Source organism: Triticum dicoccoides, chromosome 1A, assembly GCF_002162155.2.
Source record: "Triticum dicoccoides isolate Atlit2015 ecotype Zavitan chromosome 1A, WEW_v2.0, whole genome shotgun sequence".
In the NCBI taxonomy this organism is placed as follows: domain Eukaryota; kingdom Viridiplantae; phylum Streptophyta; class Magnoliopsida; order Poales; family Poaceae; genus Triticum; species Triticum dicoccoides.
Genome location: NC_041380.1, coordinates 527,946,570 through 527,954,484, shown reverse-complemented (window position 1 = coordinate 527,954,484; position 7,915 = coordinate 527,946,570). Strand labels below are relative to the sequence as shown.

Genomic DNA, 7,915 nt, shown 5'->3' with positions numbered 1-7,915 from the left:
GACCGGACGACGCGCGTCCCTCGCCCGCCATGCGTAACACGGCGGCCACGCGTACGCGCGGCGCCTCCGCCTATATAAGCCGCCCCCAGTGCGCCGGTGACGCACAGACTCTCCACCGCCGACGCCCCGTTCCTCCCCGTCCCTCCCTCTCCTCTCGTCGTTCCAGTTCAACCATGGTCGACCGCTTCCCAGGCGACGGCGAACGGCTTCGGCCGCCGCCACCTCCACGAGGAAGAAGCTCGGCTCCTCTATGAAGCAGAGTACCCGGTCCCCCTGGACATGCAGGTGCCCGGGGCGTGGAGGATCAGCGCCGGCGGGGTCCCGGTGCCCCCACCGCCCATTGGAGCAGCGCAGCGTGCGGAGATCGCGCGTATCCACGCCTCTCTGCCGCAAGCGGCGAGGGAAGGCCCACGGTATGTCTCAGACAGCCCGCTGTGGGACCCCTACTTCAGCCGCCGCCACGCCTAGCAGCTCGAGGCCACCAACGGCGTCGTGCCCTCCGGGAGGCTCAACTCCGAAGGCCGCCGCCGATGGTGGGGCGTGCCCGGCCGCACGTTGGAGGCCGTCCTCGAGTACATCGAGGGCGGCAACACGCCCAGGCTGGAGTACCCCGCTCCCATGTCCTTCTTCCGCCGGCGTGGGAGCTCGTGGACGCCGAGGTGCATGGACCCGGGGGTGTCCTCCTCCTCGTCCGGCCGCTCGACCGACTCTCCCTGCCTCCGCCCCATCAAGCCGGAGCCCCAGGACATGCCGGTCAGCCACCGCACCCGCAGCTCCGGCGTCCGCATCACCGACTCCTCCCCCACCTCTGGCCGCCTCATCCTCGTCAGGCCGAAGATGGAGCCCGGCTTCCCCGCAGAGTACGAGGCCATAGTCCGGCGTGGCTTCTCCTACGAGGAGGCCCTAAAGTGGGCGTGGGACGACTACCTCCGCGACGAGATGGTCCGGCAGCGCCGAGCCCTGGAGGAGATAGTCGCCCGCAAGCGTGGGTGCGAGGACAAGCACGGCGTGGTGATCCTCAACAGCGACGAGGACGAGGACGCCCCCGGACCGTCCAACCCGCCGCGCCAACCTGGGGAGGGGTCAGTGGTGAGTTCACCAGGCAGGCTTTGATAGGCTTGAGCCTACCCTCCAAATTCGCGGATTTTTTACTACTAGGCTTCAAAATATTTCTTAGGCCCAGCCCAGAAAAAACGGTCCAACAGGCAACCCATCTAAGAATCGGTGACTAACCCAGCCTCCCGCACGCTCGCACGCACACGAAGCACATCAGGTGCACGAGCAGCGGCCACCCAATAACCTAGCCGCCGGCCGCCAGACGCCACCTCCTAGTCCGGCGCCGCCTCCCCGCCCCCTCGTCGTTGCTGGGTCCTCGCCGAGCGCCGCCTCCCCACCGGACGCCGTCATCAGCCGAGCGCCCGAGCCTGCACGAGGGACGGGGCCATGGGGTAGCCGGGCTGCACTTGCCGGGAAGCTCGTCGCCCACGACGCCCAGGGATCTATGCAGGTCGCCGGATCCGCCGACTCCCCACTGGACGTCGGATGCCTCTCTGCAGGGCTCTCTGCAGGTCGTTGGACGCCGGACACCAGAGTCCCGGTCCAGAGCAGATCTGAAAGTGCAACTATCCCTAGGTGGTTTTGGTAATTAATAACAACATATAGCTCATTGAGCTAATGCTATTCCAAGATGACTATTTCAGGAAAGCTCAATGATTGGCATGGCATGGATGTGAAAGTGGAATCCTCAAAATGCTAAGGACAAAGGATTGGCTCAAGCTCAAAAGCTCAAGACTCTTCATTTTATATTTTAGTGATCCAAGATCACATTGAGTCTTTAGGAAAAGCCAATACTATCAAGGAGGGATGAGGTGTTGCTTAATGAGCCTCTTGCTTCATGTGCTTAGTGATATGCTCCTAAATCCTCAACCACTTTCCCATATCCACAAATGACCTAAACCCTAAGCCAAACTCGGTCATACCGATTCTTTCTATCCGGTGCCATCGAGTTTCACTTGTCATAAGCCACTGCCAAACCCTAGCAAATCGGTTCTACCGATAGGGATCTCGGTCTCACCGAGATGGGATTGCAAACTCTCTGTTTCCCTTTCGTAACTTTTCGGTCTCACCGAAAGAGCGAATCGGTCCCACCGAGATTGCAATGTAAATTCAGTGTTTCCATTTTGTAACTTTTCGGTCTCACCGAAAGAGCAAATCGGTCCCACCGAGTTTGCCTGACCAACTCTCTGGTTAGCTAATTACCAAAATCATTCTCACCGAGTTTGTGTAATCGGTCTCACCGAGATTACGTTATGCCCAAACCCTAACCATATCGGTCCTACGAGTTGCATGTCAGTCCCACCGAATATCTCTAACGGACACTAGGTTTACCTTTTCGGTCCAACCGAGTTTGTTGATTCGGTCCCACCGAGATTGGAAAATTGTGTGTAACGGTTGGATTTTGTGTGGAGGCTATATATACCCCTCCACCTCCTCTTCATTCGTGGAGAGAGCCATCAGAACACATACACAATTCCAACTCATATGTTCTGAGAGAGAACCACCTACTCATGTGTTGAGACCAAGATATTCCATTCCTACCATATGAATCTTGATCTCTAGCCTTCCCCAAGTTGATTTCCACTCAAATCTTCTTTCCACAAAACCCAAATCCTATGAGAGAGAGTTGAGTGTTGGGGAGACTATCATTTGAAGCACAAGAGCAAGGAGTTCATTACCTACACACCATTTGTTACTTATTGGAGAGTGGTGTCTCCTAGATTGGCTAGGTGTCACTTGGGAGCCTCCGACAAGATTGTGGAGTTGAAGCAAGGAGTTTGTAAGGGCAAGGAGATCACCTACTTCGTGAAGATCTACCGCTAGTGAGGCAAGTCCTTCGTGGGCGATGGCCATGGTGGGATAGACAAGGTTGCTACTTCGTGGACCCTTTGTGGGTGGTTGCTTCTTCATGGACCCTTTGTGGGTGGAGCCCTCCGTGGACTCGCGCAACCATTACCCTTTGTGGGTGGAGCCCTCCATGGACTCGCACAACCGTTACCCTTCGTGGGTTGAAGTCTCCATCAACGTGGATGTAGGATAGCACCACCTATCCGAACCACAGGAAAAACATCCGTGTCTCCAATTGCGTTTGAATTCTCCAAACCCTTCCCTTTACATTCTTGCAAGTTGCATGCTTTACTTTCCGCTGCCAATATACTCTTTGCATGCTTGCTTGAATTGTATGATGATTGCTTGACTTGTCCTACAATAGCTAAAATCTGCCAAGAACTAAAATTGGGAAAAGGTTAAGTTTTTATTTGGTCAAGTAGTCTAATCACCCCCCCTCTAGACATACTTTCGATCCTACAAGTGGTATCAGAGCTTTGGTCTCCATTTGCTTTGATCTCCATAGCTTTTGGTGGTCATAGCCTTGGTTTCACAACCTAGGAGAGTATGGCGTCTAGCGAGGGAAATTTTCACCGTAGAGGTGCTTACTTTGATGGTACTAATTTTGCTAGTTGGAAGCATAAACTGAAAATGCATATTCTTGGACATAACCCCGCCGTTTGGGCTATTGTGTGTGTTGGTTTGCAAGGTGACTTCTTTGATGGGAAAGAACCAAACCATGCTTGTGATATTCTCTTCAACGGATTGTGCCCCGAAGAATTCAACAAAATCAGCCGTCTTGAGAATGCAAAGGAAATTTGGGACACTTTGATTGATATGTTCGAAGGTACCGACTCCGTCAAGGAATCCAAGTTGGATGTGCTTCAAAGTCAACTTGACAAGTTCAAAATGAAGGATGGTGAAGGTGTCGCTGAAATGTACTCTAGGCTTGCTCTCATCACAAATGAGATTGCCGGCTTAGGAAGTGAAGAGATGGCCGATAGATTCATCATCAAGAAAATTCTAAGAGCCTTGGATGGAAAATATGATACCGTGTGCACATTGATCCAAATGATGCCCAATTACAAAGATCTCAAGCCAACGGAGGTGATTGGAAGAATTGTTGCTCATGAGATGCCACTTAAGGATAAAGAGGAACTTCACAACAAATCAAGTGGTGCCTACAAAGCCTCATGTGAAGCCCCTACATCATCAAGTGAGAAACAAAACTTCAATGAAGAATTGAGCTTAATGGTGAAGAACTTCAACAAGTTCTACAAGAGTAGAAGCAAACATAGAAGCTTCAAGTCAAGGTCCTACAATGACAAAAGATCTTCTAGTCGAGAGCGAAACTGCTACAGTTGTGGAAGACCAGGACATTATTCCAATGAGTGTACGGCTCCCTACAAGAGAAGAGAAGATTCTCCAAAAAGAAGAAGCAAAGAATCACCACCAAGAGAGAGAAGGAGTAGAGATGATCGTTATGAACGAAGATACTCACGGAGAAGCGAGGATTCGGAAAGGAAGGAAAAATCATCAAGGAGCTACACAAAACGAAGACATCAAGCTCATGTTGGTGAATGGGTATCCGGCTCCGACTCCGACAGCCACTCCGAGAGAAGTTATTACTCCGACTCCGTAGATACTCAAGATGAAGGTGTTGCCGGTCTAGCACTTGTGTCAACCAACTCCTACGACATATTTGACTCACCAAATGAAGGAATTGGAAGATGCTTCATGGCCAAAGGTCCTAAGATAACACACCCCGAGTATGTTGATTTCAATAGTGATGAAGATGACTTGTTAGGTGATGATTTGCTTGTTGACAACTCTAGTGATAAATACTATGATGAAACGTCAATTAATCATGCTAATCAAGATAAAACGAATGACAATGATAAGGAGAAGATTGAGGCTCTAACTAAAGAACTAAACACTCTTAAGTTAGCTCATGAAACTATCTTCGAAGATCATCGAGAACTTTTAAGAGCTCATGAGAAATTACGCTTTGAAAAGCTCAATCTTGAGCAAGAGCATGAGTTCTTAAAAGCAATCAATGATGATCTCCGCAAGAAAAGTTCTTCTTACATTGCCAAGCGTTTACTCTTATCCACTTACATGCCTCAAGTCAAGTCTAGTAACAAGAACAAGAAAGATTCTTCCTCTAGCAGTAACAATGATCATGCTAAATCCAATATTGTTGGTTCTAGTAGTTGTGACGCCCCCGATTTGACCGTACACTAATCATGCACGCAAATGTGTACGATAAAGATCAAGGACTCACGGGAAGATATCATAACACAACTCTACAAATAAAATAAGTCATACAAGAATCATATTACAAGCCAGGGGCCTCGAAGGCTCGAATACAAGAGCTCGATCATAGACGAGTCAGCGGAAGCAACAATATCTGAGTACAGACATATGTTAAACACGTTGCCATAAGATGGCTAGCACAAACTGGGATACAGATCGAAAGAGGCGCAGGCCTCCTGCCTGGGATCCTCCTAAACTACTCCTGGTCGTCGTCAGCGGGCATCACATAGTAGTAGGCACCTCCGGTGTAGTAGGAGTCGTCGTCGACGGTGGCGTCTGGCTCCTGGGCTCCAACATCTGGTTGCGACAACCAGGTAGAAGGGATAGGGGAAAAGAAGGAGAAAGCAACCGTGAGTACTCATCCAAAGTACTCGCAAGCAAGGAGCTATACTACATATGTATGCATTGGTATCAAATGGAATAAGGGTATCATATGTGGACTGAACTGCAGAAAGCCGGAATAAGGGGGGTAGCTAGTCCTTTCGAAGACTACGTTTCTGGCAGCCTCCATCTTGCAGCATGTAGAAGAGATTAGACTGAAGTCCTCCAAGTAGCATCGCATAGCATAATCCTAACCGATGATCCTCCCCTCGTCGCCCTTTGAGAGAGCGATCACCGGTTGTATCTGGCACTTGGAAGGGTGTGTTTTATTAAGTATCCGGTTCTAGTTGTCATAAGGTCAATGTACAACTCCAAGTCGTCCTGTTACCAAAGATCACGGCTATTCGAATAGATTAACTTCTCTGAAGGGGTGCACCACATAACCCAACACGCTCGATCCCATTTGGCCGGACACACTTTCCTGGGTCATGCCCGGCCTCGAAAGATCAACACGTCGCAGCCCCACCTAGGCACAACAGAGAGGCCAGCACGCCGGTCTAAACCTAAGCGCATAGGGGTCTGGGCCCATCACCCATAGCACACCTGCACGTTGCGTACGCGGCCGGAGAGCAGACCTAGCAACCTCCATTACAAAGGAAGTCACGTTACGCGGTCCAACCCGGCGCGCGCCGCTCAGTCGTTGGCGTCACGAAGTGCTTCGGCTGATACCACGACGTCGAGTGCCCATAACTGTCCCCGCGTAGATGGTTAGTGCGTATAGGCCAGTAGCCAGACTCAGATCAAATACCAAGATCTCGTTAAACGTGTTAAGTATCCGCGAATGCCGACCAGGGCCAGGCCCACCTCTCTCCTAGGTGGTCTCAACCTGCCCTGTCGCTCCGCCTCAATGTAACCGTCGGGGGCCGTCGGGAACCCAGGCCCACCTCTACCGGGATGGAGCCACCTGCCCCTTCAGCCCCCATCTCCGAACAGTATCACAGGTAATGTAACTGTGTAAAGTATATTGTATATCCCCGTGATCACCTCCCGAAGTGATCACAGCCCAGTGGTATAGCATGGCAGACGGACAAGAGTGTAGGGCCACTGATGGAACACTAGCATCCTATACTAAGCAGTAGGATAGCAGGTAATGGTAACAACAGTAGTAGCAAGGATAGGCTATGCATCAGGATAGGAATAACGGAAAGCAGTAACATGCTACACTACTCTAATGCAAGCAGTATAGAGAAAAGAGTAGGCGATATCTGGTGATCAAAGGGGGGGCTTGCCTGGTTGCTCTGGCAAGAGAGAGGGGTCGTCAACACTGTAGTCGTACTGGGTAGCAGCAGCGTCGGTCTCGGTGTCTAGCGAGAGAAGAGGGAGAAGAAACAATAAATATAATGCAAACAGCTGCATAATGATGCATGACATGACAAAACGTGATGCTAGGTGTGCCCTAATGCGGTACGAGGTGGTACCGGTGAAGGGGGGAAACATCCGGAAAGTATTCCCGGTGTTACGCATTTTCGGACAGATGAGCCGGAGGGGGAAAGTTGCGTGTTCGCTATGCTAGGTATGCGTGGCGGACGAACGGGCTGTGTATCCGGATTCGTCTCATCGTTCTGAGCAACTTTCATGTACAAAGTATTTTCATCCGATATATGGTTTATTTTATATTAATTTTCTAAAGTTTTAATTCATTTTTGGAATTAACAGATTTAATTTAACTAAAAACAGGTTTACTGCATCAGCATGACATCATCATGATGTCAGCAGTCAACAGTGTGTTTGACTGGGTCAACTAACGTGTGGGTCCTGATTGTCATAGACTACTACCTAATTATTTGTTAACATTTAATTAGCAGGTTTAATTAGAGTTAATTAGTTAACTAAACAGTCTTAATTAAGTTAATTAATTAATTACATAATTAATTAAGTTTTATTTATTTAATTAATTCTTTTTATTAATTTAATTATATATATTTTTTGTTTATTAATAACTTTTAAAAAATGTTCTGTGGGCGGGGCGTGGGCCCCGTTTGGCAGTGGCCCAAAGGGCCTTAGCAGGGCGGGCACACGGGTTACGGGCACGGGCGCCCGATGGGGCGAGTACGGGCGACGGGCGCCGGGCGCCCGACAGGGGAGGCATCCGGGGCAGCAGTGTGGCGCCGCAGCCGCCGACGAGTGGAGGCGGGCAGCAGCAGCCACCAACGAGTGGAGGGGTGCGGGAGGACATGCGGCGATCGGCGCCGGAGCGGAGCTAAGGCGAGCGTCGACGACGGACGCGGGAGGAGGCGTGCGAGCAGAACTTGCGCGAGCGGCGCGGGGGGTGCGGTCAAGCGCCGGCCGGAGGCGAGGCAAGGCGAGGTCAGAGGCAAGCGAGCGCGACAGCAGC

At 50.8% G+C, this 7,915-nt stretch overlaps 1 pseudogene; it reads left to right on the top strand.

The window, feature by feature from the left end:
* The first annotated feature begins 747 nt into the window (after window positions 1-747).
* LOC119354558 overlaps window positions 748-7,915 on the top strand; it is a 16,870-nt pseudogene continuing 9,702 nt past the window's right edge.